Here is a 27500-nt window from a genome sequence, read left to right as displayed (position 1 = left end):
CAGGGTTTTTCGTGTGTGTGTGTGGGTTTTTTTTTTTTTGGGGGGGGCAGCAGGTGTTTCACATTTTAGAATTAATTTAAAGTAGAATATATATATGGAAATAAACAACCAGGCATCTGGAGATACAGGAATGAAATACAGAAAAAGGTAAGGTATGCATATGAGGCAACAGTGTATACAACTGCCCAGCCTGTTTAAAGGTAACTCTCCTGAGGGTGCTGAAAAAAAAAAATCAATACACAGCCAAGACAGCACCCACAATGTGGAAGGAGAGATTGCTTTTACAACTTTAGGAGCCTGCTCTGAGAATTTTGGACAGTTCAAAAACCGAGTTTTAAGACCAATTAAAAATATTAGAGAAGACATGGGAAAATTGAAATGCTAATGCATTGCTGGTGGAATTGCGAACTGATCCTAACATTCTGGAGACCAATTTGGAACTATGCTCAGAGGACAATCAAACTGCGTATACCCCTTGACCCAGCAATACCACTACTAGGTCTGTATCCCAAAGAGATCACAAAATGGGGGAAAGGACCAACACATACAAAAATATTTTTAGCACCTCTTTTTGTGGTGTCAAAGAACTGGAAATCGAGGGGATGCCCATCAGCTAGGGAATGGCTAAACAAGTTGTGGTAGATGAATGTAATGGCATATTACTGTACTATAAGAAATGATGAGCAGGCAGATTTCTGAAAAACCTGGAAAGACTAACACGAACTCATGCTGAGTAAAGTGAGCAGAACCAGAACACTGTACACAGTAACAGCAACACTGTGTGATGATCAACTCTGATAGCTCTTCTCAGCAATACAATGATCCATGACAATTCCAAAAGACTCATGATGGAAAATGCTGTCAATATCCAGAGCTATGGAGGCTAAATGCAGATGTAAGCGTATTATTTTCACTTCTCTTTTTGTTTTTCTGTGGCTTTTCCCTTTTGTTCTGAATTTTCTTTCACAACATGGTTAATATTGAAATATGTTTACATGACTGCACATGTATATAGCCTATTATCAGATTGTTTGCCATCTTAGGGAGAGGAGAAGAAAAAATTTGAAACTCAAAATCTTATAAAAAATTGAATGTTGAAAACTTTTTACATGTAATTGGAAAAAATAAAATACTATTTCTGAAAAGAAAAAAAAAAGACCAATCAATTAGCACTTACCAAATAAATGTGACATTCCCTATTAGGCATTTGAGACATAAAGAAAAAGCAAAACAGTTCTTAACCTCAAGGAATTCCAATTTTAAACATGGAAAAACAATATGTACACATGAGTAAATGCAAAATATAGTAAACATATAGTAATTATTTTTTGAGGGGAAGATTTTGAGGAGAATCAGAAAGGGCTTCAGGTGGAGGTAGTATTTGAGGAAGTATATTATTTCTGTGCCTAATTGGTTAAAAAATAATTACCTCGTTAAAAGTTGAAGATTTAAAGTAAGATTTTTCTGTTTTATATTTGATGGCTTTTTCTGACTTATGTCAAGCTTATAATAAAACTTTAAAAAAAAACTATGTTATAGATAGAAAATGGCAAACTAAGATAATACTAGCTTATTAATCATAAATCAAGGCCCAGGTCCTGAGGCAAATTATGGCTATCAAATTTTAGAGCTAGAAGTCCCTTAGAGATCATTTAGTCTGAAGTCCTCACTGGTCTAAGAGACAGAACACCTGGATTGTAACACTAAATTTTGAACTAGTTGGCGGACTGACTGACATCCTTTTTGGGTCTCTATTGTCTCACCGATAAAACGAGGATTATACTTGGACCCTGGGCCATACATTCATGACAATCAATTAAAACATAGGAAAGAGGTTTGAAAATTGTAAAGTGAAGGATGGATATGAAGTATTATTTTATAGATGGGAAAACTGAAGAGAGGTTAACCAATTCGTCCAAGGTCATATGTGGTTAGTGACAGGGCCTGAGGGGGGTCTCTTAACTTGTAGGGCACACCTGCTTTTTCTATCACACTGCATAATCAAGAAGCACAATCTGTAGTACTGGGCCTCAACTGCTCAGAGAGTACAAACTTGCATAAAGGACTACTTCTTGCTAGCCCTATGCCATGCTTCAAGTCTACCTACCCCAGAAATCTGGGTCACCCCCACAGTAATTACAGCAAAACTACCATTGTTTCTCAAGAGGTTATGATAATGCCTTGCCCTATGGCTCCACTCACCCATCCAGGGACTTCCCAGAACACAACTCTCCCTTTTCTGGCCACCTTCTATTAGAATGGAAGTTCAGTGTGGCCTTGCAAGCTCTTGCTCAGTCACTTTTTAGTCATGTCTGTCTCCTCATGACCCTATTTAGGGTTTTCTTGGCAAAGATCTTGGAGCAGTTTGTCATTTCCTTCTCCGGTCATTTGACAGATGGGGAAACTGAGGCGAAAGGGGTGAAGTGACTTGCCCAGGGTCACACAGCTACTAAGTGTCTGAGGCCAGACTGAAGTTGGGTTGTTTTACTTTGGTCTCTGTATTCTCAGGGCCTAGAACAGTGTCTGGCACACAGTAGATGTTATAAAAATGCTTTTTAATTACTCATTCAACTTCATCTATAAAAGAAGTTTGGAGTAGAGACTCTGTTTTCACTCAGATTCAATGATTCTGCGAAATTAAATTTGATGTTTTCCAGAACATCACTAAGTTAGAAACGGGGTTAATATTTTATTTTGGCAGTGCCACCCATCATACTAACCGTATGGTATATGTTAATGACAATTTCATCTAAATTTAAAAGCTTAAAATAGGCACTCATTTCCTTTCATCACCAATGAGAAGACAAGTATTAAGGCAAATAAACAAAAACTAGTCAATATATAAAATGCTCACCTCCCTGTAATCAAATGTAAGACCTACCCAAGTGAAGAAAGGTTTGATTCAAAGCTTTAAAAACCTGTGTATTTAAGAAATCTTGACTGAATTTGATTCAACAAGAACTTAGCACATTGTTAAGTGCTTAACAAATGTATTTTCATTCATTTCTAACAATTCAAATGCTTAAAAAAAGTCATGAAATAAGAACAGTAGAATCTTGTCATATCTTTAACTTTTAATTTACTTTGTGGTGCTCAGGTGTGGTTTAAAGTGTCAGAACTGCAGAAAGGATACCGAGTCAGCCACAGAGTTGGGGTTCAATTTCCAATGGACTTATAATAGGCTGTGACCCCAGGCAGGCAAGTCACTTAATCTCTCAATGCCCTAGGGAATGTCTAAGATTATAAACTGAAGAGCAGATACAAATCTGCACTAGAAGAAACTTTGTGGGGATTCTTCACTGGGACTTCCCTGTACCAATGAAATCACAGGTCCAGTACCACCAATGCTCCAAGAGGATGTGGTCTAATGTGGGACATTGCTACTGTAAGCCCTCCCTGTTTCTTTTGCTAATTCCTTCATCCATGATGCTCCAGATGTGTGTGTGTAGATTTTCCTCATAAAAAGTTATGTTCTTTAGTCATCCTTTTGTAGTATTAAAGTCTGAAATTCCTCCTTCCCCATGCATGTTAATCCTTCTCTCCTTCATATACCGTGAGAATCAGTCCACTAATGCTTTCAAAAGTGTGTCCTCTATGTATACTTTGCCCAGTCTGGCAGCTCTCATCCCTGTCATCTTCCGGGTAATTCCAATTTTCTCTGTAAGTACATATGGGCCTATGATAAAAAACTGGGACTCCACTGCTCATGGCAGTAAAGAATTTGTTACAAAAACCTACAGATTTTCTCCATCTTTCTTCTGTTTGTTGTTCTCTTTCCAACTGCATCCACAAATGTTCTCCAGATTGACTTTTCATGGATGATTTTTCCATCCATTGCTCTTCACTGTTTTATGAGGCAATCAGGCTCATGATCTCTCACTATCCTTTCCTCTAGGGTTTTACAAATGACTTCATATTCTATACCAGTGTTGCTGTTGCCTACCACAGCTTTCCCTTTTGGGATCTTCCACTGCCTTCAAAACTCAGCTCAAGTGCTACTTCTCTCTAGTATGAGGCCTTTCCTGATTCCCCCAGCTACAAATGTCCTCAAATTGCTTTTTATCTACCATGTATACATGTTACATTTATTATGTGGGTACATGCTGTTTCTCATTTTAGAATCTAAGTTCACAGGGGCAGAAGTCATTTCATTTGTCTCTGTGTCCCTAATACCCAGAACAGCATCTGTCTGACACAGTAGGAGGTTCTGATTAGTCTTGATTTTTAGAATCCTTGGGTCCTTTTGTTATGACACCTGACTAATATCAATTAGATATTATGAAATGGTAATAGGTGTCAATGTATGGGGGGGAGGAGGGGGAGAGGAAGAATACTGTGAAATCACCTAGAGAGAAAGTGTAAGATGCTTTAATTATCCCGAGTAAAATGGGAACCATAAAAGTTTCTTGAACAAGAAAGTGACACAGTCAGATGCATACTTTAAGAGTATTAATTTGGCTGGGATACTGGACTGGAAAGGAGTTTGGCAGAAATCAGATTTACCAACATCTTACACCACATAGTATACAGAAAGTTCCAAATGGCTACATGAACTGAACCAGAACAGGTACCTTTCATAGTTACATGGAGGAGGGGAGCTCCTAACCAAACAGGAGACAGAGGCAATTACAAAGGATCAATTACATGAGAATGGAAAGTTTTTCCAGAAACAAAAATCAGGGACATTAGGATGAAAAAAAAATTTTTGCATCAAATGTTTCTAATAAATGGTTCATAACCAAGATAAATCAGAAACACAAATATCTAAGACCAAAAGCTATTATTCCCCAATGGATAAGTCCTCAAAAGAGAAGAACCTTAAGTTCTCAAAAGAACTTAAAGCCATTACAACTGCAACAATGTAAACAGAAAAAACCACCACAGAACAATCAAAACCAATTGCTGGAAAAGTATATAGAAGAAACTTGGCTCCACAAAGAGATCCAACAAGACTAGTCCACTTCCTCCTTTAAACCACAAAATTCTTTTTAGAAGAGAGACAGTGGGGTGGGATTGGGAGAAGGGAAGGAATACAGGGGATAATCTGAGCACCATTTAAAAAAAAGTATCTATAACAATTTTTTGTTAAGAAAATATATAAAGGTTTGTTCCATATCACTAATGAACAGATGAATACTTTAGGATTACTAATATAACAAAATAATACTATTTTATTCAGCAAAAGGCAAAAGATTATTGAATGAAAAAGCACTTATTAAATGCTTACTATGTGCCAATAATTGTGTTAAACACTGGAGATACAAACAGAAAAGTGAGATCCCCTGCTCAAAGAATCCACACTCTAATTAGGAGACACAAAACATTCAATACAGTTCTGCTGCAGGGTGGATGGAAAGGCTCACAAGTCCTAAGGGTACAGTAGCAGAGCAGATGGCAAGGGAAAGGTCTTTAGGGAACCATTAGCAGATCAGATGGCAATGCCCAAGAGATCTGGAGGACAGAGAGGCAGGTAGACAGCAAGGCCTAACTAAAGACCTTTGGGTGACAGTGGCAGGGCAGATAATAAGGAGCTTAGACGTCCTCCATCTTAGTGGAAGAATTAATTCCTTGCTCATCCAAGCAGTGAGAAAAGCTGCGTTGAGGTGGGGTAGAGGCCTTCCCTACTTTTAAGGCCTCTATCTCAAGGTAGGTAGATCTCAGATCCGAATATAACAAGGATTCTAGATTTTCTTCAAAAGTAGTGATAGGGACATGGGGAGAAAAGCTGGGGAAAAAGGCTACCCTGTGGCACTTGATCCACCAGGTTCACTGGCACTCCAATGGGAAAGAGAGGAAAGTGTGCCTCCTACCCTGGCTGCATGATGGAATATTACGTTCATGTTAAGAGTGACTATCAGGGTGGCTAGATGACGCAGTGAATAGAGCTCTGGCCCTGGAGTCAGGAGGACCTGAGTTCAAATCTGGCCTCAGACACTTAACACTTACTAGCCGTGTGACCTTGGGCAAGTCACTTAACCCCAATTGCCCTACCTTCCCCCCTCCAAAAAAACAAAACAAAACAAAACCCAAACACATACACATACACTCAAAAGAGTGACTTGACCAATCATTCTTTAAAGTAACTATGATTAAAATAACCCAGATATCCCATTGTTAGGCATACACCCAAGGAGGTTAAAAATGAAAGAAAAGCAGCATTTTTTGTAGTAGCAAAAAAATGCAAACAAGCCCACTGACTGGGAAATAGTACATGAATGTAATAGAATGTTACTGGGCCTTAAAAAAGAAATGGAATTCAGAAGGCTGATAAGACTTCCATGAATGGAGAAGAGATTGAAAATACACACACAGACTATAGCAATGTAAATGAGCACAACTCCAAATTGAACCCTGCATGAATCTAACCAAACTTTTCCTTAAAGAAAAAAATGAGACAATGCACCTCCCTTTTTTCTTTGCAGAGATGGGAGCCTATTGGTGTGGTACATTGCTTATAGTCAGATAAAGTTAATGTGTTAAGTTTTCCTAAAGCATATCTCAAGAAGTTTCAGGGATATTCCCTGTCTCAGTGATTCAACTGCCACATTGTTGCCCTTCCAAAACACATGGCATTCAGGACATCCCATTTACTATCTCAACTGCCTGGAATGCTCTCCCTCATCACTCTTATCTTTTGGAACTCCTACAAAGCCAAATTCAAATGCATCAATTTACACAAAGACTTTCCCAATTTACCCATTTTAAAAATGTAATCTCCCTAAATTTACCTTAGATTTGGGTTACAAATATTTTGCTACAGGCAAATGGAGACCAAAAATACCTCTACCGCGCCTGGGCATAGAGGATGTGCTTGAATTTACTTTCCTCGTTACCACTAAGAACTTAAGTTGATTATATCCATCTTCCTATAACATGTTTGTTGTTCAGTCATTTTCAGTGATGTCTGACTCTTTGAGATCCCATTTGGGGTTTTCTTGGCAAAGATAGATAAGTTGGTTTGCCATTTCCTTCTCCAACTCATTTTACAGATGAGTAAACTGAGGCAAACAGGGCGAAGTGTCTGAGAACAGATGAACTCAGGAAGATGAGCGTTCCTAACTCCAGGCCTGGCACTCTTATCTACTGCATGACATGATTGTCCTAACATGTTTATGTAGCACTTTTAGGTTTGCAACACATCTTCCTTCCAACAACCCTGCAAGACAAGTAGTTAATTTAAATTATCCTCATTTTACATACAGAGGAAAGTAAAGGTTGGAGATGTTAAAAGTGACCTGCCATTTTCCATACCTGAGTGATGGAGATAAACATAAATCTTTTGTTTTGTTTTTGGAGGGGAGAAGGCAAGGCAATTGGCATTAAGGACTTGCCCAAGGTCACACAGCTACAAAGCGTGTCAAGTGTCTGAGGCCAAATTTGAACTCAGGTCTTCCTGACTCCAGTCAGTGCTCTATTCACTGTGCCACCTAACTGTCTCGTGAACATAAAAATCTTGACTTTAAACTTCCATGCCACCTGAGACTTCTTCTGAGGTGCAGTATAATAAGATAATTGATTTAGGGAACTTTTGGTGTATAAATCCTTCTCAACTCACTATCATAAGTGCCACTTGCCCAAGATCATAAAACTAATTCTTTGTAAGAGGTAGACCTTGAACCTAGGTCTTCTAATTCAAAGGCGGGACTCTAATCACTACACCTCATTATTTCTCCACTGTATGACACGAATAACTTTACAGTGTAGTTTATGTTAGTATCAAGAGTTACATACTCACACAGTATACCTTTTTCATTCTTTGGGTCATGAACTGTTGACAATTTCTTTAATCTTACTAGATATAGCATTTATTAAGCACTTACTAGTGATACAAACACTAAAAAGAAGTTCCTGCTCTCAAGGAGCTTACATTCTAGCAAGGAAAGATAACACAAAAAAGAGAACTGGAAGGGGTGAGGGGTGGGAGGGTAAGCATGGAGGCATGGTTTGGAACTGGTGGCTGGGATAAGAAGGCTTGGTTCCTGGGTATTTCCTGGGGAGGAGTTCAAATTTCCTTTGGGTAGGATGTATGGATGAAGGCGGAAGTGGAAGTGACACAGTTCAGAGGGAGTAGCTTACTATTCAAGAAGCCTTTCTAGGGGTGGCTAGGTGGCACAGTGAATAGTACACCAGTCCTGGAGTCAGGAGGACCTGAGTTCAAATCTGGTCTCAGACACTTAACATTTACTAGACATGCGACCTTGGGCAAGTCACTTAACCCTAATTGCCCTGCCTCCCTCCCTCCAAAAAGAAAAAAAAAAAAAGACTTCCTAACAAACTTCAGAGTCTAATCCTCTCACCTGACATTTATTTTTATCTCTGCTTGAACTGATTTCCACCTTTTCCAATCATATTAACAATCAGTGACTTGACATTTTCCAATTTTGCTCTTATGTTCACTCTTTAAATTCTATTAGAGAACTTCAGTCAGTGCTCGAAATACCCTTCTTGACTGATGCTACTTCTACAATTGGCACTCCTGTTAATTTTGCTTAATTGACTTTTTAACTTTGGGAACAATACTAGTGTTATGCTTTTGGCAATTAACAACCCATCCTGCATGAGTCTTGTCCATATTCGACCATATGACTAGCTGGAGGGAGGGGACCCAAATGTGCTAGAGGTTTCAGGTTGTATGCCAACTACCTACCTTTTATCCTTCATTCTTACCATGGGATCAGACCATTTTCTCTTCCAATCATACAATTCCTTAATATTTTTCACTTTTGTTCAGATTATCTCACTGATTTTTTTGTTGCAGCTTGATCATATCTCCCACGTGCCACTCTGCTGCTCTCTATGATTCTCGTTGTTAATTCTCTGGAAGCCACTGTATTCATCTCAATGCCATAGGGCAATACCAAGAGAAGGTGGTATTAAAAAGACGTGCCTTTTAATTTCATGGAATGCTTGAGGAAAGTTAACTGCAATTTCCTGAAGAGAATCTAGTACATTTTTCTCCATGTGTCCAAATCTCAGCCCAATCCATAGTCTTTCTATACTATTTGTCCTTCATCTACTATTGTCTGTCTATACCAAGGGTGGGGAAGGTCTCAAGGTCCTCAAGCGTAGCCCTTTGATTGAATACAAACTTCACATAACAAATTACCTTAATAAAAAGATTTGTTCTGTAAAACTTGGGGACTTAGTCAAAAGGTTACACCAAAGGACCTGGGCCACATGTGGCCCTGAGGCCACAGGTTCCCAATTCTTGGTCTATACTGTCTTGGATACACAAAATGATGGACAAGTTCTATGGGCTATCCATCCAAGTGAATGTTGAAATCAGCAAAATCAACAATTTTCATCCATTTGTTCTTTCCTATGTGGATGACTAGGTCATTTGAAATTACCAATCTTTTCCCAGAAAGTTCTTCAATGTTTTGAGGCTTCATGTAATCCACAGGAGATTCTGGAGGGCCTCACATTCCACAGTGGCAAACATCCACTAAAAATCTAAAATTAGTGGAACATTATCAGACATACTGAGTACATGCACCTTTACCTTTTATTGAAATACTGGAAAGTAGTCAATAAAACAGTTATGTGATCTGAATATAAAGACTTATACTGTAAAAAAATTAGACAAAATCACAGACCTCTCACAGCTATGAATAGGCAATGAATTCTTAACCAAACAAGGGAAAAGAAGAAATTACAAAAAATAAAATAGGTAATTTCAACTACATACAAATGAAATGCTTTTATATGAACAAAATTAACACAACTAGGATATGAAGGGAATTAGCTGAATAGGAAAAATCTTTCTACCAGAATCTCTGATTTGTTGTTTAGTCAAGTCTGACTTGCCTAGGGTCACACAAGTGAGTGTCTGAGGCTAAATTTGAACTCAGGTCTTCCTGAACTCCAGCCCCCTAGCAGCCTCAAAATCTCCTAAAAGGGTCTGATACACAAAAAAACTAACAGAATATATAAGAACAAAAACTATTCCCCAACACAAGTCAAAGGATATGAAGTTAGTTTGCAATTCTTTTGAGTACTGCTAACAACAGTAGGAAAGAAAGTTTCTAATCATTAACAGTAAGTAAAATGCATATCAAAATACCCTTAAGTTTTTACCACATACTTAGCAAATTAGCTAATATGATAAAAGATCACAATAGTCAGTGACAGAGGGCTTGTGGAAAGATGGGCACACTAATATTGGTTAGAGCTATGAACTGGTCCAATCATTTTGGTGTTAATATGAAGAAAATGACTAAAGATCTCTATTCTCTGACGCTGAGATTTCATTGCTAGGTATATACCCCAAGGAAGTTAATAACAAATAAGAAAAGCCTCACATACACCAAAACATTTATATAAGTACTTTTAATAGTAGCAAGAACTAGAAACAATGACAATGGTCATCAAGTGGAGAATGGCTAAACAAATTATAGTACATGACTATAATAGAATATTACAGGAAGAAACACTACAATGACTAGAGAGAAGCATGAAGATATGAGCTGATGAGGAATGAAGTAAGCAGAACCAGGAAAACCATACTTACTGTAATTGTAACAACATAAATGGAAAGAAAAATAACAAAATAATCAAAACAAAATGCTGTGGAATTATAGTGACCAAGTAGGGCCTCAAAGCAGAGATATGAGAAAGGCTTCTGGAAGCCTATGAATGAATGTGAAAAATGGCATATACGGTCAGATTTTTTTTTTGATTAGTTTAAAAACTTATTTTAAGAGAGAAAGCAGATATACAAATAGGAAGGAGTTCATAGATCAAAAGGGGAAATAAAGTTTTTCAGACATAACTGACATATGTCAGCAAATATTAATTGCTTAAAAAAACACAAAAATTCAACTCATACCACTGTTATTATAGCTTGACGGTTTAAAAAAAAGTGCGAGAATCTTAGAGTCTAGAAGACTGTAGTTAAAATTCTGCATAAGACACTTACTCGCTGTTATGGTAGGCAAATCACTTAACCTTTCTGCCTCAATTATTCCATTTGTAAAATGGGGATAATAATAGCATCCACCTCATAGGGTTGCTGTGAGGGTCAAATGAAATAATATCAAGTGCTTTGTTAATCTTAAAAATGTTATATAAATGTTAGCTATTATTACTAGATGATTCAACATTCTAATGCCAGCTCTCATCATAAAGTTACCTAATATATAGAATTTCATAATCAAAGAACTTAGCAAATCTATTTCAGCTGAAAAATCAAACTCAACAATTATAGAGGAAACATCACAGAGGTAGAAAACAACACAATTTGGCCACTGAATAGATGTGTAAGATAAAGAGTGAAGAATTAACAGTACCAAGGTTGTGAGCCTGGGTGTGGTGATGTCCTTAAAACAGCAGGGAAATTTGGGAGTGGGATGAGTTTGTGGGAAAAGATAAGGTAATAAGACACAGCACACAATTCATCCATGCCTGCTGATGTTGGACTACTCACTCACTCTTTCCCAGTGAAATAGGAAGGGTTAGGAGAAGAAAAGAGGGAATGGCGGGCCTCTGGTCCCAGATGAGGTAGGGATGTGCCTGAGCTAAATTTAGGTTATAAACAGGAGAGGTCAACACCCCCTCCTCATCTCCCTACCCCTCCACTAGCAGTGAGGGTGGGGTGGAGTGCTGAACTATATAGTGAGTGATAATCATACTGAAGACAGACCTAGAATTGACTATCTCAGGAAAGGTGGAGTGAGACTATAGCTGATCACATAATTCTTGCGGCTAAGGTAATGGGATCTGAGGGGAACATGGCCCCTACTTTGGAGACCACTGGTTTAAAGTATGGTGTTAATATGTATAAGTGTTATAGATTTTATTCCAAAAGGCTTAGAAACAGTACTCAAACCTGGCATGCCATCTTACATTCTTGCCAGTGGTCTCAAAGAACTAGGTTCTAGGGTAGACTGTTAGGTCATCATAAAACTACCATTACTAAAAAACTAATTCAAAGTACCTAATGATAGTAGCATTACCTTCAAAAATAAACCCCCATCATCACATTTCCCCCTGAATATAATTGCTGAGACTGTGAACAGTACATATATATCCTTTTTACAACTGATGAAACATAACACAGCAATTTTTCTCATGTGATGATGGACTAACACCTACATATGTGTGCCTGGTATAAAACAAACAGAATATGGATATTACAATTGAAGAAAGTTTAAAGATTCTTTTGCCATCCAAATTCACTGTCCTATTAAAATGGATATTAGGCAAAATAATTTACATATTCTTTTAACACAAAATGAAATTATTATTTAAATCCTATAGTAAATTCAAGCTATTTGCTTCCCTCATATCAAACTTCCTTTGGACATGGTCATTTTAAGGATACGAATCCAATACACAAAAAAATTCACCAAAACATACAGGATGATTCTAGCTGAGTCTGTCAAAAGAGTACTTTACAATAGTCAACGCCCAGTAAGAGTCATGCAATGTCATCTATAGCACATCATGGTACCCTAAGGTGCCAATGCCATATTACAGGACAATGATATGGGTGGGGATGTACAGAGATGCAATCCCCCTCACACTTGTTCCCTCATTAATGACACTGCCAATAACCTTGTGAAGAAGTTCTTATGACCCACCTAGAACCCTAGACAATCACATTAAAATAGCCTAATTCATCTCCCCACCACAACCAATCTGCCTTTCACTGACAACTGTTCCTGGTGAGCAGATCACCTCACTGTTCTGCTATAAGCCTGTTAATGCTACCCCAAATGCCTAGAGAAAACTCAAACTTCTCAGAGAGGTCACTCAAGAGTCGTCCAGGATACAGCAGATTGCACCCCCCCCCCTTCTAGCTTACTCTCACCTTCCTTCCCCCATGCACTCTGATTCAGTCCAATTGGACTTATCCCCTGGACACAACCTATTCTCTCCCTTTCATGCTTGTCCTTGTGCAACTTTCCATGAAAGCAAAGACCACCTACCACCCCCCTTCCTCCCCATGGCCATTTGATGACATCCTATCCCACAGTGCCAAGGCTATTCTCCTCCATAAAACCTCTTCCTTATTTTCTCATTCCTATCCCCCCTGCATTAAAAGTGCTTTTCCCCACCATATCTCTATTATAATCTTATGTTCTAATGTTTTCTGTAGATGTATGTCATATCCCTATACAGGACAGTAATTTCTGTAAGGGCAGGACATTAAGGCAATTCCTTTTACAAGATAATCTTTTTCTTCCCCAGGACATCCTACATGATAGACATTTAATGTTTGTTGAATTTGAAATCTGTAATTTCCTTTTAAAACAGTCTTTAAACTTTATGTTAATGAAGCATTGGGAATTTCTAAAATCTGTCTCTCAAGAAATCTATATCTCAATATAGTATAAAATTATACTGGATTGTATTGGGTGGCAAAGAAGCACAAGGGACCAAAATGGAGACTGAAATGGAAATACCCATAAAAAAGAACAGCAAAACTGAAGGCTGAACAGTATTGTGATCATACCTGTTCAATCCATTATTATCACCATTTTTTCTTAGCTTGAACAAAGAAAAACTAGAGCCTCGAAGGAAGCCAGGAATTTGATTTATGAACTTGTTGCAGAAGGGAAACCCGTAGAGGGTTATAATACTCAATAAGCAAGTTCTTATTCTCTGTCAAATCTATCAACTGGGCCTCCAACTCTCAATAGGAAATTGGCCTGCACTAATTTTCTACATATCCCAAGTGTTGTCCTAAGAATCAATGACAGAGTAAATGTAATTGGAGGGTAGAGGGGTGATACAGAAATTTGGCAGAGGGGAAGCCTTTTGGGGGTGACTTTTTGTCTAAAACACTGAAAAGTTTGAGAATTATAATTTTAAAAGAATGATAAATTTAAAACTGATATGTATTAATAAATTGCTATTTGGTTTTATCTTGATAATCTGATCTCAACGCTCATCTCCTTTGCCAACAGTATAAAAGGCATGATCCATGCCCTTTCATCTTAAGTGACCACTGCTTGTATACTCCCATCAATCTTTCACGGGGGTCCAACCCAGTTTGTGGGATCTTCCTCTAGAACTCTGTGTACATAAGAAAGTGCAAAAAAAAAAAGTCATCACAGAGATGTATGACCAGAAAAGATGAGATGTTTATATGGCTAGAAGTGATAATTGATGGACAGAAAGGCTGTAAGCTCTGACAGAACCCACCTAATATCAGTCAGCCTGATATAAAAGTTGTGACTCAAGTCATCAGAGTTTCTCTGTGACAAAAACTAACATCCCACACCTCTAAAAGGAGAAAGTGAAAGTAATGCTTTGCTTTTGTCATTTTCACTGTTCTTTACCAGAGCATTTCCACCTAAGACTTTTGATCATGTTGAAGGACACAGTTCTGCCTTCCTGAATAGGCCTGAAAAGAACAGGAAAGCAATGACCACTGGCCCTATTATACTTTTATTCCCATAGAGCAGGGGTTGTCCAACTCAAATAGAAACAGGGGCCAACCAAGAGTACATATGGATCCTTTTGGGCTGCATATTGACTTAGTTTAAAAATGTAACATTATCCACATTTTATTGTATATTTGTTTAATTTGTTAAATATTTCCCATTCAATTTTAACCTGGTCTGGTCAGCACTTGGGAGTGTAGTGGGCCTCTGGCCCTGTGTCCTCTGCTGAAGAGTTTAAAAATGAGAAACTTACTGCACTGATTGCTCAAAAGGTCAAGGACAGAGGAATCTAAATTGAACATGGGAAATCGAAGTTAAGGTCTGGTTTAAATTGCCAAAACTCAAAGCATGAGGGGCGGCCAGGTGGCTTCAGTGAGTAAGAGCACCAGCTCCAGAGTCGGGATGACCTGGGATCAAATCTGGGCTCTGATACTCACCACACCCAGAAATAACTGGCCGTGTAACCTCGAGCAAGTTACTTAACCCCAATTGCTTTAAAAAACAAAAACAAAACTCAAAACATGCTCTCTATTCCTTGAAATTCATTAACTTACATTTATAACAAAACAGTAAATTACATTAGCAAACTTACAGCTGCTATAGAAATAAATTATAGCAAATATAATTTTATCACACAGCTTGGGTGATGGAAAGGACAGTGACCAAGTAGTTTGAAGCTCAGGACTCTGGTCCTGGCTAGCCACTTGCAAGCTGCGTGACCTCCAATAACAAGATCTGGAACTAGAAGGGGACATCTGTAATCATCTTGATGAAGTGTTCTTAACCTTTTTTTGTGTCAAGAACCCCATTTGTTGTCAGTGTGGTGAGCCCCATGGCTACCATCTCAGAATGTTTTAAATAAAACACACTGGATTACAAAAGAAACAAGTTCTACTAAAATAGAAGTTATCAACCTACTATTTTAAAAAACAAGTTCAGATTCCCCAGGTTCAGAATCCTTGCTCCAGACTGCTATCGTCCACCAGCATTCGTCAAGCACTTACCATACCTGCCAGGGACATCATCTCTGCCTTCTGGCTGCCCTGGTTTTCTCCACATCTTCTTCTACCAGAAGTCGTCTCCAGGCCCCCTCGATGCTGCTGCCTTTTCCTCTGAGGTTATCTCCAGTTCATCCCGAGTGCACCTTGTGTGTATACACTGGTTGGCATGTTGTTTCCCCATCACACCTTCGAGCTCCTTGAGAACAGGAACAGTTGTCTGTTCTGTTTTTTTACTGTTATCTGTATCACCAGCACTTAGCACACTGCCTGACACACAGCAGGCACTAAATAAATGTTTGTTGACTTGCCAATAACAAAAAACTGTCCCTGCCATCAAAAAACTTATTTTCTCATTTTGCAGCCAAGGAAACTGAGGCCCAGAGAACACCACTGGCTTGCCTAAGGTCTCACAGCTAGTAAATAAACAGGCCAAGCTGACAGGGAAGCCCAGCTCTTCTGACTGCCCATCTTGTGTTTTTTCTACAGAACGTATTTGCTGCCTCATCCATACCACTGAACCCGAGGAGTTTCTCAACCTGTAAAAAGGAATAATACTAAGCATTCTGCTTAGAAAGCTGGGAGGATGAATGGAAAAATGGGAAACTACCCTGAAATCTAAGTGCTACACAATACATGACATCTTTTTACTTGACTGAGCTAAGAAAATAACTTTGATATGAGATAATGTGTTAAATTTTGCTAAAAACTTACCTACAAAATTTCAATCCCTCTATACTATCCTTACTCTTCCCTCTAACCCCTCAAAAATACCCCCCCCATGCCTTCAAAATTTCTGAATATTTTACACTCTAATGGGAGAGTAGGGTGATAAAAGGCAAAGTTTCTGTAGGCTTTCTTTCTATAGCAAAAAGTTACAGAGTTTTCTCCTACCATATACACGGCACTCATTTTTACACTAGAATAGGAAAATTACATTTTTAATAATATTTTCCATCCTCTTCCTGACTTTTTAAACAAAATTCTGTAAACACTACTTTATGAAGTTTCAATGTGTATATTGTTGAGTTTTAAAAGTAATACAGGTTTAATTCACTATAAGCAGTCTCCCCTCTAAAACTATACCTCAACTGAATGTTCCTGCTGATAGAAAATATAATTTTAAGGATGTTTTACTTTCATTTCTCTTAATAGTTCAACTTACAAATTTATCAGTTCCTCATCTCCAAAAAGGTGTTTTTTTTTTTACTGATTTATAAAAAATGCTTACATACACTAAGAGAGCTAACATTTGATGGATCATAGTAGCTAATATTATTTTAGTATTGTTTGTTGTAACTCAGAAAGCTTTTCTTAAAATGAAGTATTGCTGCTATGATAGAAAACACTTAAAATTTCTGGGTTTTTTCCCAGAATTTAGAGGTACTGGACAATTTCTACCTAAAAATTTTTAAGACTAAGTGGGACAAAATGTTCATTCATTCATTCATTCATGCATAAAGTATTTGCTAAGTGTCTTCCCTATTTCAGTGAACGACACTGCCTTTTGCAGACCACTTGACCCATGCTCCAATCCCAGTGATCTTTAACTTTTTCTCCCTCATCTCCTTTAATCGATTAGCTGCTAGGTCTTGTCCGTTCTTGTGTCACATCTTGTGTCACCCACTCCTTTTTCCTGATGATTCCATCACCTTCCCTACCTTCCACCAAACCAGCTAACCTGCTCTATTTCCTCCTCTCTGTACTCAGGCTGTCCCCCAACCTTGCCTGGAACAGACAGCCTTCTCTCTGGGCTTTTTCTAAAAGTTCCGCTATTTATGTGACAAAAATATAATAATGGAGAATGCTAAACTCAGAAACTCAATGAAGAATCTAGGTAAGTGAACGTTCAACAACTGTAGAAAAAATGAGGAAGAGGAAAACTGAGGAGGGCAGGACTAAAAGGAATGAGGAATAAACGTTGGGTTGTGGAAGTAGAAATCACATGACTTTATATTTGGAATGGATCTTTTGAGACCATCTACTCCGATTTCATTGTTTTAAAGATAAAGAAACTGAGCCTTCGACTAATACAGAAGAATATATAGTATACAGGAGCTCACATATCTGAATTAAAATCCCTAATTATGTGGATTATTTTTTAAAAAGCTTTCAATTATCAAATATAAAATAGATGTCCAACAGAACAAAGGGTGATATATACTAGCATTGTTATTTTTATGAAATTATAGCTTTCCCTAAAACTGAAAGCTATAGAGAAGTTACCACACAGATAGTTTTTGGTATACCCAACAGGCACATATTTTATAGCTGCCCTATCCTTTTGCCAGATATGCCAGGACAAAGCTAGGAAAACACATCTATATACACATGTATATGCCAAAGAAAACAAGACACACGATCTAAGTAAGTACAATATGACATAAAAAACTTTACAACTCTGAATGTTCTAGGTTTGGAATGCTGACAACTTCACATTCTAAGTATTCTCTCAACTTGAACTAATTCATTTTTAAGATAGAAAAACCCTTTATCAAAGGTAAGGCAGTTTCAGATGTATAATCTGTTTGATAATGCCTCAGAGAAGCTTGATTTTGTCTTTTAAATCAATAGGATTCTACAAACAAGTCTTACTAAAAATGAATAATATTTTAGTTGTTTAAAAGAAAAAAAATATTAACAACACTGACTTGATCACTGTGATACCCAATAGAGACATTGCTTACTGGACAGCTTAAAGCTTTTTAAAAAAAACTTTTAATATTTACTAATCCATAGCTGACTCAAAATTTCTACAAAAACTCAGCTCTTAAATCCTATCCCTTGTCCAAAATCAGTTATGGTGAAGCTATACTTTGGAGATTTTAATTTTAGTGACTTTTAAAATCGGAAAGCTCTCTCCAGTGAGTTACAGACATACTTCTGAGCTCCATTTTAGCAGAGGTCTGTCAAGACTTTTTTGCAGGTCTAGAATCATTGACATAAATACCTGATAATTCATCACCAGCATATTTTACACTTTCTGATCTGTCAATGCTCCATGTCTATCTATCTGAAGCAATATCAAAAGAAACCAACACCAGATTTTCTAAGACAATGTTTTTGGCCCAAAGATGATGTGGTTGTCTAATACTAATTCACAAGACCACAAGATTTTTGCTTTTGGTCTTGTCAAAATTTAACCAGAGCTAAAGGCTTTAAAATAATATAGTATGCCATATGGCCAAATCTAGATATTAATACTGAGAATATCAATTACCAATCCACTAAAGCTGAAAAGCTAAGAGTCCACTGTCAGTAAGAATTTAATCCAATTTAGAGACCAACATGAGCCAAGCTCATCAGGGCAGGAAAAAAACAATTTTTTGAAGCAGACGAACATATAATGCCAATACTGTAATACTAAAATAAAATATCAGCATTACTCAATAAGATATAGACTGTCGTAAGTCAACCTAATTAGATAATTCAGACAGACACGGTCTCATTCTATAAAGTATCTTGGAGTTATCTTTTTCCAAGGGAAAATGATACCCTTTAAGAGAAGTGAAAAGAACAACTGTTTAAAAATAACTAATTTTACAATTTTTGAGAAGCTATAAATAAATGTTACTAACAATTTCTAAATTCTGGTGAAAATTTTAATAACATTAAATATCTACTAAATGCAAGGCATGGTGACATATGACCACTGTAATATGAAGCTACACTGCTCATACAGAACAATTTTAATGTGAATTTATTAGACAGATTCAGACTTGCAATCCAGCAAGAATCTATGATCATGAGAAAAGAATGAAAAAAGTTGTAAAATCAGATACTGCATAAACAGGGATACTTCCTTCAAGGCTCCATCATTTCATCAGCATGTACAGAAGCATATCACAACCTCTCTATACTTTAGTAGATGGTCCCCCAAAAAACCATCACTTGGAAACCAACCTTCTAGTGATGAGCCTCCAAACTTGGGAAAAAGCTGGTCCTCAGATGATAGACACACAGTCCATTGCTGGGCTCAAAGCCTTTCTAGGCTGGCAGATCTGTCACAAACATGATATAGTTTTCCTAAACAGGTATGTACACATACGAAGAGGGCGGCTAGGTGGTGCAGTGGAAAGAGAACATTGGGCCTGGAGTCAGGGAGACTTTGAGTTCAAATCTGACCTCAGACACTTCCTAGTTATGTGACCCTGGGCAAGTCCCTTCACCCTGTTTGCCTGTTTCCTCATCTGTAAAATGGGCTGGAGAAGAAAATGGCAAACTCCAGTATTTTCGCCAAGAAAACCCCAAATGGGGTCACAAAGAGTCAGAGATGACAGAAACAACTGAAAGGACACAACTAGAAGAAACCGAATTCTTCAAGCTTTAAACTGAAGGGTCAGGACCAATTTCCTTAACAAAAGCAGTGATTTGATATCAGCAAAATGTCAACGAACTTCTAACACTGGGCATTAGATTTCAAAAAGAAGATGCTACCCACTAACCTATGAGTTGGTGCTAGTAAGCAAGGACAAATAAAGCCGTTTGAATTACAAATACAGAATGCTACTTTGCTTTTCCAAAGTCTTAGCCTTCAAAGAATTCCTGTGTAAGTAGAGTCACGATCATCTTGGAAACCATCTAGCTGAGAAGACTCAAACTCACAGTGAGCAGGATCTGCTCCAACCTCCCAAGTCTGGTCAGAACCAGATTAAATTAAAATGTAATTGGGAAATATTTAACAATAAAAAATAAATATAACATTAATTTGCGGTTTTCCAAACCAACAAGCAGCCGCAGGGGTCCATTTCTATTTGAGTTTGGCACCATGGATTGAGTTCAGCCCCTTGTCTAATTCAAGAATCTCTCTGCAATAGAATCAGAGGACTTTTAAGCTTCAGAGGGAACATTAGAGATCCTCCAACATAACCCCTTCATGTTAGAGAAAGGTCTAAGAAGGTGAAGAGACTTGTCCAAGGTTCTCTATTCCTGAACAATGGAAGCCCAAGTCTAAAAAAACTCTTGTTGACTGGCCCCCCTCACAAAGACAGCCCTCATTCTATTTGGGGGATGTTCTAATTTATTGGAAAATTCTTATACTGAGTCAAAATCTGGCTTCCTGGAGCTTTCTACCCATTGATCCTGATTCTGTCCTTTGGAAAATACGCCTAGATCAATTTCATCCCCAACACACAAAATGCTAGTGCTAAAACTGAATTGCACACTCCCCCTCCCCCTTTTACTTAAAAAACACTAGTTCATCTTAGAGATTCTACACCCCCACTGCATCTCTCCCCCCCTTTCCTAAGTTACCCCCTAAATCCTTACTCTCAAACAAGGGGGCATCTAACCCACCCATGCCAGAAAAGATTCTGCATTTCATTATGCACCCTGTACTAATCTGGCAAAAGCAATTAAAAAAAGAATATCAGATAGTAGGGGTCAACCTGAACATTTTATAATTGTGAAAATATTCAAAACTATTATTGGTTACTTTAACAATAAAGTTGATAAGCAATGCTGTTTTACTACCCAATACTATTTCAGATTTATGTCATAGTCCTTGCTGTATATAACAAATTTAAAATATAGAAAGTACACTAACTTCCCCAAACTATCAGTAAGGCACATTACTTCTATAGAAAACTTATGATGCTATTTAACTGTGACCTTTCGCACCTCCCTTTCCAAAACAAAATATAAACAATTACCATATTCCTTCACTGAAACATGTTAGCTCAACCACAATTTTAAGGTTTTTATAAAGCTGCCCAAAAGATGAGTAACAAAGATCTAGCAACAAGTAGATTAGGTGGAAACAATTCTATTTTTGTATTGTCAATAAATTCAGCACGTCTAAGCTCTGTGCTAATAAAAGTATTTTAAGAGCTAACTCGAACAAAATAATCAGATACTGTAAAGAGAAAACAGTTTAAAGAATACAGCAAGAGGTAAAAATTCGTATTATCAGCTGTTCTCGTTACCATCTATAGGTGGAATTGTCAATTGAACTATTTACTCCTCCCACTGGTCTTCAGTTTGAAGAGAAGCCCTTAAAAAAAAATAGGAAGAAACCCAATCACTTGAGTCACTTCCCTTCTTCTCTTTTGAAGTCTTCTCAAATAATGCAAATGAAAAACTAACAAATGCAAAATACAAACAAAACCCCAGAATGTAATTTAGTAAAGATGGGATGAGAAGGGAGCTTTCTGAAAAAGGGAAAGCTACAGCCTGGGTGGAAACGCCATCTTGTTGCAGTTACTGGGCCCAGGCACAGAAGGACCCATTCATTCACAGCAAGGGTGAGGGGGAACTCTCCCCCCAGACACACCGCCTGGGCAATCTGCTCGGCCCCACAACTGCCCCCCAGACTAACCATGCTGTCTGTTAGCTAGCTGGAGAAAGAGATCTGAACCCTTTGACGGGCTTGCAGTCCTATCATCTCAGACCTCCTGCCTCAGAAGAGAAAACTGTATTCTCAATCAGCTCTACTTGGCAGACAAACCGAGAATGAGGGATAAATCTTTGCCGAGGTTAAAAAGGCCAGCGCTGTAAAGTGTTATTTCTTGACTTATTCCAGTTCTTTGTTTCTGTTTTAAATCCCCTCCCTCATTTTAGTCAGCCGCCTAAAAAAAAACAACACCCAAGCCAAAAAAAAAAACCAGCAACCAAAAACCACCCAACCCAACAGTTTACTAGGTTCTCGGCTTCCTCATTTTATTCTTCCTCTCTTCTTTAAATATGCATTCGGTACCTAAAATTGTAACGTGGAAGTCAATGGCAAAGGGAAAATGCATTTTAAAGTGTTCTGTGTCCTAAGCGATTTTATTACAAAAATTTTAAAGCCACATCTGCTAAAATCTCCACGAATACCGTAGAAGTGACAAACGGGCATCCTGAAATAACCTCTATTAAAAAAAAATCCAGAAAAAGGAGGGGGAGGTGAGGAGAAGATAAGGTCTTGTCAAAGAAACCCTACTCGCCGTCTCAGGTTCCGAAGTATTTCTGCTGCCTCTTCCTTTGTTTACTGACTTAAAACCGGAGTAACGTTTTTGCTATAGAAAACCTGACTTTCTAAAAAGAATCCTGAACTTTTCACAATAGGCTACTGGGGTATTTTTAACTCCATATTCCAGCAATGATTTCCATGGAGACTCGCTCCCTTACTCTGCTCTGGCACACATCCTCCATGATCTTACAGATCCAGCTCCATGCACCACCCTAACAGATGCGGGAGGAGAGTCACAGAAATACAGATGGTCCCAGCCCCGGGAGCACGCTTTCCCATCGCACCCAGTCATTTCCCCTTCGGCAAACCCCCTGTCGCCCCGAATCGCGGAGCCGCTTTCGGGGTCGGGGCTTGCCGGCGGCAGACACCCCCTTTTCACCCCCCAGCCCCCCATGGCTGCACACGGCGGCACTCGGATCCGAGCCCCGCTCTCCGGCTCCCAGCCTCGCCTCTGCCCATTTCCGAGGCTCCGCCGACGTGGGGAGCCAGAGCAGAGCCCCCAGACTGGGTGCTGCGGGAGTCCTCCCTCCTCCCCCCGGGCCGCGCAAGCTCAAGCCCACCCACTTAGGGGCAGAGATGGGGGGGCAAAGGGGCTGAAACGGAATTTGGCCTCGGAAAGCGTCTATTTTTACCGAGGAGGCAGCCCCCCGCCGGGCGGCCCCGAGCCCCCTCCCAGGCCATGGCTGCAGGCAGCGGGGAGCCCGGGAGGAGGAAGGGAGGAAGCGGGGGACACTGGGGAAGGATGCTGGGGCCGGGCCCGGGGGGCGCCGCGGCTGGGGGGGGAGGGGCCAGCCCGGGCGGGGCTGGCCGGGCCCCGCGCCCAGGGTGGGGGCTGGGGCGGATCGGGGGGAGGGGGGGGAGCCCACGAGGCCGGAGAGCCTGGGGCCCGCGCGAGCGCGCTGGGGCGCAGACGGGGGTGCGGGGGGCCGGGCGGGGCGCTTACCTCGGCGGGGTCGCTCATGAACGGGCGGGGGCCTGCTCCCGGGGCTGGGGCTCCGGCCGCCGCTGCAGGGGCCTGGGGGCCTGGGCCGCGTCCTCCTCCTCCTCCGCCGCCGCCGCCGCCGCCGCCGGGGCTGGGCTGGGCTGGGCCGGGCCGGCCGGGCTCCCGCGGGCCGGGCAGGGGCTCCCGCAGTCGGCGTCGGTCAGTCCGTCGGTCGGTCGGTCCGTCGGTCCGCCGGCCGGCCGGAGGGTCCTGGGCGGGTGTCTCGAGGCCGCTGCTTCTGCTCCCCCGCCCCGGCTCGCGCCGCTGCCCCGGCCCTCGCGCTCCCGCTCCCGCTCGCGCTCCCGCTCTCGCGCTCGTCCTCTCGCGTCCGCCCTCGCGCCCCCGGCCTCGCGCGCCCGGCCTGGCTCCCGCCGCTGCAGCCGCCGCCTCCGTCCGCCCCTCAGATCCCTCCAGCCATCGGCGATGGGCGCGGCGGGGGCCCCTGCCCGCAGCCTCGGGAAACCCCACGCGCCGCCCTGCCCGCCCCCGCCCACCGGCCCCCTCCCCCTCCGCGCGCCGCCGCCCCCGCCCGCCCGCCCCGACTCAGGGCGCATGCGCCGCGCGCCAGTCAGCCAGCCTGCCTGCGGGCGAGCCAGCGAACCGGGGCTGCTGCTCCTTCTCCGTTCTACGTCCTCTGCCCGCCCGGGAACCCCGCCGGCCACCGCCCCGGGATCGGGGAGGGGGAGGGGAGAGCGCCTGCCCGCGCACCCGGCCCCTCCTCTCTTCTGTTCCATACCATGCAATCCAACAGGGCACTTATTGTGCGACTACCTTCTCTGTCCCATACAAAACCACAGACATTTATTAAGCACCCGTTCTCTTGGTCTCCATGCAAGCCAGCCAGCATTTATTAAGCACCCACTGCCTTCTGTTCCATACAGTGCAATCCAACAGGCATTTATTTGTTAAGTACCCGCTCTTTGCTGCCCCATACAATGCAGTTCTCAACAGACATCTTTTAATCACCTGTTCTTTTGGGCTCCATACAAGCCAGCCAGCATTTATTAAGCACCTGCTCTCTTCTGTCCCATACAATGCAATCCAACAGGAATTTATTAAGCACCTACCTAGTCTCATGCAATGTAATCCAATAGGCGTTTATGGAGCACGTTGGGCTGCATACAAGCCCACCAACATTTATTAAGCTTCCACTTTTTTTCTGTTCCACACAATACCATCCAACAGGCATTTATTAAACACCTACTCTCTTCAGCCCCATTCAGTACAGCAAATTTCTGTTAGTCAATACACATTTATTAACCTCCTAAAGACAAAAACAGTCCCTTCTCTCAAGGAGTTCCCAGTCTTAATGGGGGAGAGAGACAAGATGCCGACAATTCTGGAAAAACAGGACATATGCAGGATAACATGGAAGTGATCATTAGAGAGAACACACGAACATTAAAGGAAAAGCTAGTTGTAGAGGTCGGGGTTTGAGCTGGGACTGGAAGGGACGCCAGAGAATTTTGGACATGCCGGGGATAACCCGGGAAAATGCCCCGAGAATGATATTTCTTTTTGTTGTTCAGTCCAGTCAGACTCTTCCTGAAAGTCAGTGTTGCAAAATTACAAAGAACAAGGGCCAAGGGGAAACGACATAGCTGAAAAGACCTGTGTCCATGCTTTTGCACAGGTGGCAGGTTCGTAGGTGTGGAACAGGGCATATATTTTCAGACTTTTTCAATATGTTGATTAGTTTTTGCTGATTTTTTTCTTCTATATCTTTAAAAAAAAGTTATTTATGTGGTGGCTCTGAGGGAGGAAAGGAAGAGATAAAGTGACAAATTTAGACCATGTAAAAACAAAATATAACAATAAAATGTATCTATTTATTTATTTGTTAAAAAAAAAAAAAGATAGGTTGAGGGGCAGCTAGATGGTGCAGTGAATAGAGCACCAGCCCTGAAGTCAGGAGGACCTGAGTTCAAATTTGACCTCACACACTTGACACAATTACTAGGTGTGGGACCTTGGGCAAGTCACTTAACCCCAATTGCCTTGCCTTCCCCCCTCCAAAAACAAAACAAAACAAAAACAAACAAACAAAAAAAGATAGGTTGGAACCAGATTCTGAAGTCTTTAAACACTAAACAAAAGAGTCAGAATTTCCTTTGAGGTACTTGGGAGAGTTTCTGGGTCTGAGTTCAATCTGGCCTCAGACTGTAGCTAGCTGTGTGACCCTGGGCAAGTCACTTAACTTTTGCCTCCGTTTCTTCAACTGTAAAATAGAGATTATAATGGCATTTGCAGTCTAGGGTTGTTCTGAGTATCAAATGAGATAATATTTGTAAAGTGCTTACTTAGCACAGTGCCTGATCCATACATAAATGCTAGCTATTTATTATTATTTATCGAAGCTTCTCAAGCAGGTGAATGACAGTCAGGCTTGTTCTTAAGGAACATCAATTTGGCAGCAATTTGGAGATGATAACTTGAGAGGGGAGAGACCAGAATCAGGGAGACCAATGGAGAGGCTACTACAGTAGGCCAGGTGATGAAGGGCTGCATCAGGATATCTGTAGTGGGAGTGTAGAGAAGGGGAGCAGATGTGAGAGATGTTGAAAAGGTAGAATCAATAAGACTTGGCAAACTAATTAGATGTGGGAATTAATAAGAGTTCCCCATGCCTGGAACATTCTCCCTCCTCATCTCTACATTCTGGCTTCCCAGGCTTCTTTCAAATCTCAGCTGAAGGGGCAGTTAGGTGGCACAGTGAATAGAGCACTGGCCCTGGAGTCTAGAGGAACTGAGTTCAAATCCAGCCTCAGACACTTAACACTTACTAGCTGTGTGACCTTGGGCAAGTCACATAACCCCAATTGCCCTGCCTTCCCGCCTCCAAAAAGCAAAAACAAAACAAACAAGCAAAAAAAAAACCCCAAATCTCAGCTGAAGTACTACTGTTTTCTACAGAAAACCTTTCCTATCCTTCCTTCATCTTAGCGTCTTTTCTCAGAGGCTACCCCCAATTTGTCCTATCTATATCTTACTTGTAAATAGTTATTGATCTGTTGTCTTCCCAATTAGACTATGAGCTCCCTGAGAGCTGGAACTGGTATTTTTGGTATTTTTTTGGTGAGGGGTTTTTTAAATGTTGTTTTTTTCTTTTTCTGGCCTTTTTTTTTGTAACCTCAGTGCTTAGCATAGTACCCAGTACATAGTAGGCACTTAATAAATGTTGACTGACCAGTGAATGAAATGTAGTGGATGGATGGAGTCATTCTTTTAATTGTGGTTCTTTCAAGGAATATCAGTTCTGTTGGAACTGTGTCTTTCTCTCTGCAACCAGAGGCTCACAATGTTTATTACTTCCTTCATCACCACCGGGAAAAATAGAGCTCATTTTGGATCCAGAGACATCTTCAAAAAAAGGGACCTATGTGTACCAAAATATTTATAGCAGCTCTTTTTGTGGTGGGTGAGAGCTGGAATGGAGGGGACACTCATCAATTGGGGAATGGCTAAATGAGCTGTAGTATATGGTTGTAATGGAATATTATTGTGCTGTAAGAAATGACAAGCAAGGGGTGGCTAGGTGGCACAGTGAGTAAAGCGCGGCCCTGGAGTCAGGAGGACCTGAGTTTGGATCCGACCTCAGACACTTAACACAAAAAAAACTAGCCGTGTAACCTTGGGCAAGTTACTTAACCCCAATTGCCCTCCAAAAAAAAAAAAAAAGAAATGACAACCAAGATGATTTCAGAAAAACCTGGAAAGACTTAAATGAAATGATGCAAAGTAAAGTGAACAGAACCAGGAGAAAGTTGTATGTAGTAACAACAATATTGTTCAATGAAGAATTGTAAATGATTTAGCTATTCTCAACAATACAATGATCCAAAACAATCCCAAAGAACTAGTGATGAAGCATACTATCTGCCTCCACAGAAAAAAAAAACTGATGTTGTTTGAATACAGACTGAAGCATGTTTTCCTTCCTTCCTTCCTTCCTTCCTTCCTTCCTTCCTTCCTTCCTTCCTTCCTTCCTTCCTTCCTTCCTTTCTCCCTCCCTCCCTCCCTCTCTCTCTTTCTCTCTCTCTCTCTCTTTCTTTCTTTCTTTCTTTCTTTCTTTCTTTCTTTCTTTCTTTCTTTCTTTCTTTCTTTCTTTCCCTTTCTTCCTTCCTTCCTTCCTTCCTTTCTTTCTTTCTTTCTTTCTTTCTTTCTTTCTTTCTTTCTTTCTT

General features: G+C 40.4%; 1 protein-coding gene across 1 annotated transcript in view; it reads right to left on the bottom strand.

Annotated features, from left to right (window-relative positions):
• Window positions 1-23415, bottom strand: part of GNB1 (G protein subunit beta 1) — a 116476-nt gene extending 93061 nt beyond the window's left edge. Inside the window, exon 1 of the mRNA XM_069079621.1 lies at window positions 23281-23415. The gene's annotated coding sequence lies outside the window, so the exon portion shown is untranslated. The remainder of the gene's footprint in view (window positions 1-23280) is intronic.
• Window positions 23416-27500: the final 4085 nt, after the last annotated feature.

The sequence above is a fragment of the Petaurus breviceps genome, unplaced genomic scaffold (assembly GCF_028583685.1).
Source record: "Petaurus breviceps papuanus isolate PSGF00001 unplaced genomic scaffold, PetGlider_PUasm1.0 91041, whole genome shotgun sequence".
In the NCBI taxonomy this organism is placed as follows: Eukaryota; Metazoa; Chordata; class Mammalia; order Diprotodontia; family Petauridae; genus Petaurus; species Petaurus breviceps.
Note: the sequence above shows the minus strand (reverse complement) of the source record. Positions and strands in the feature narration are given on the sequence as shown.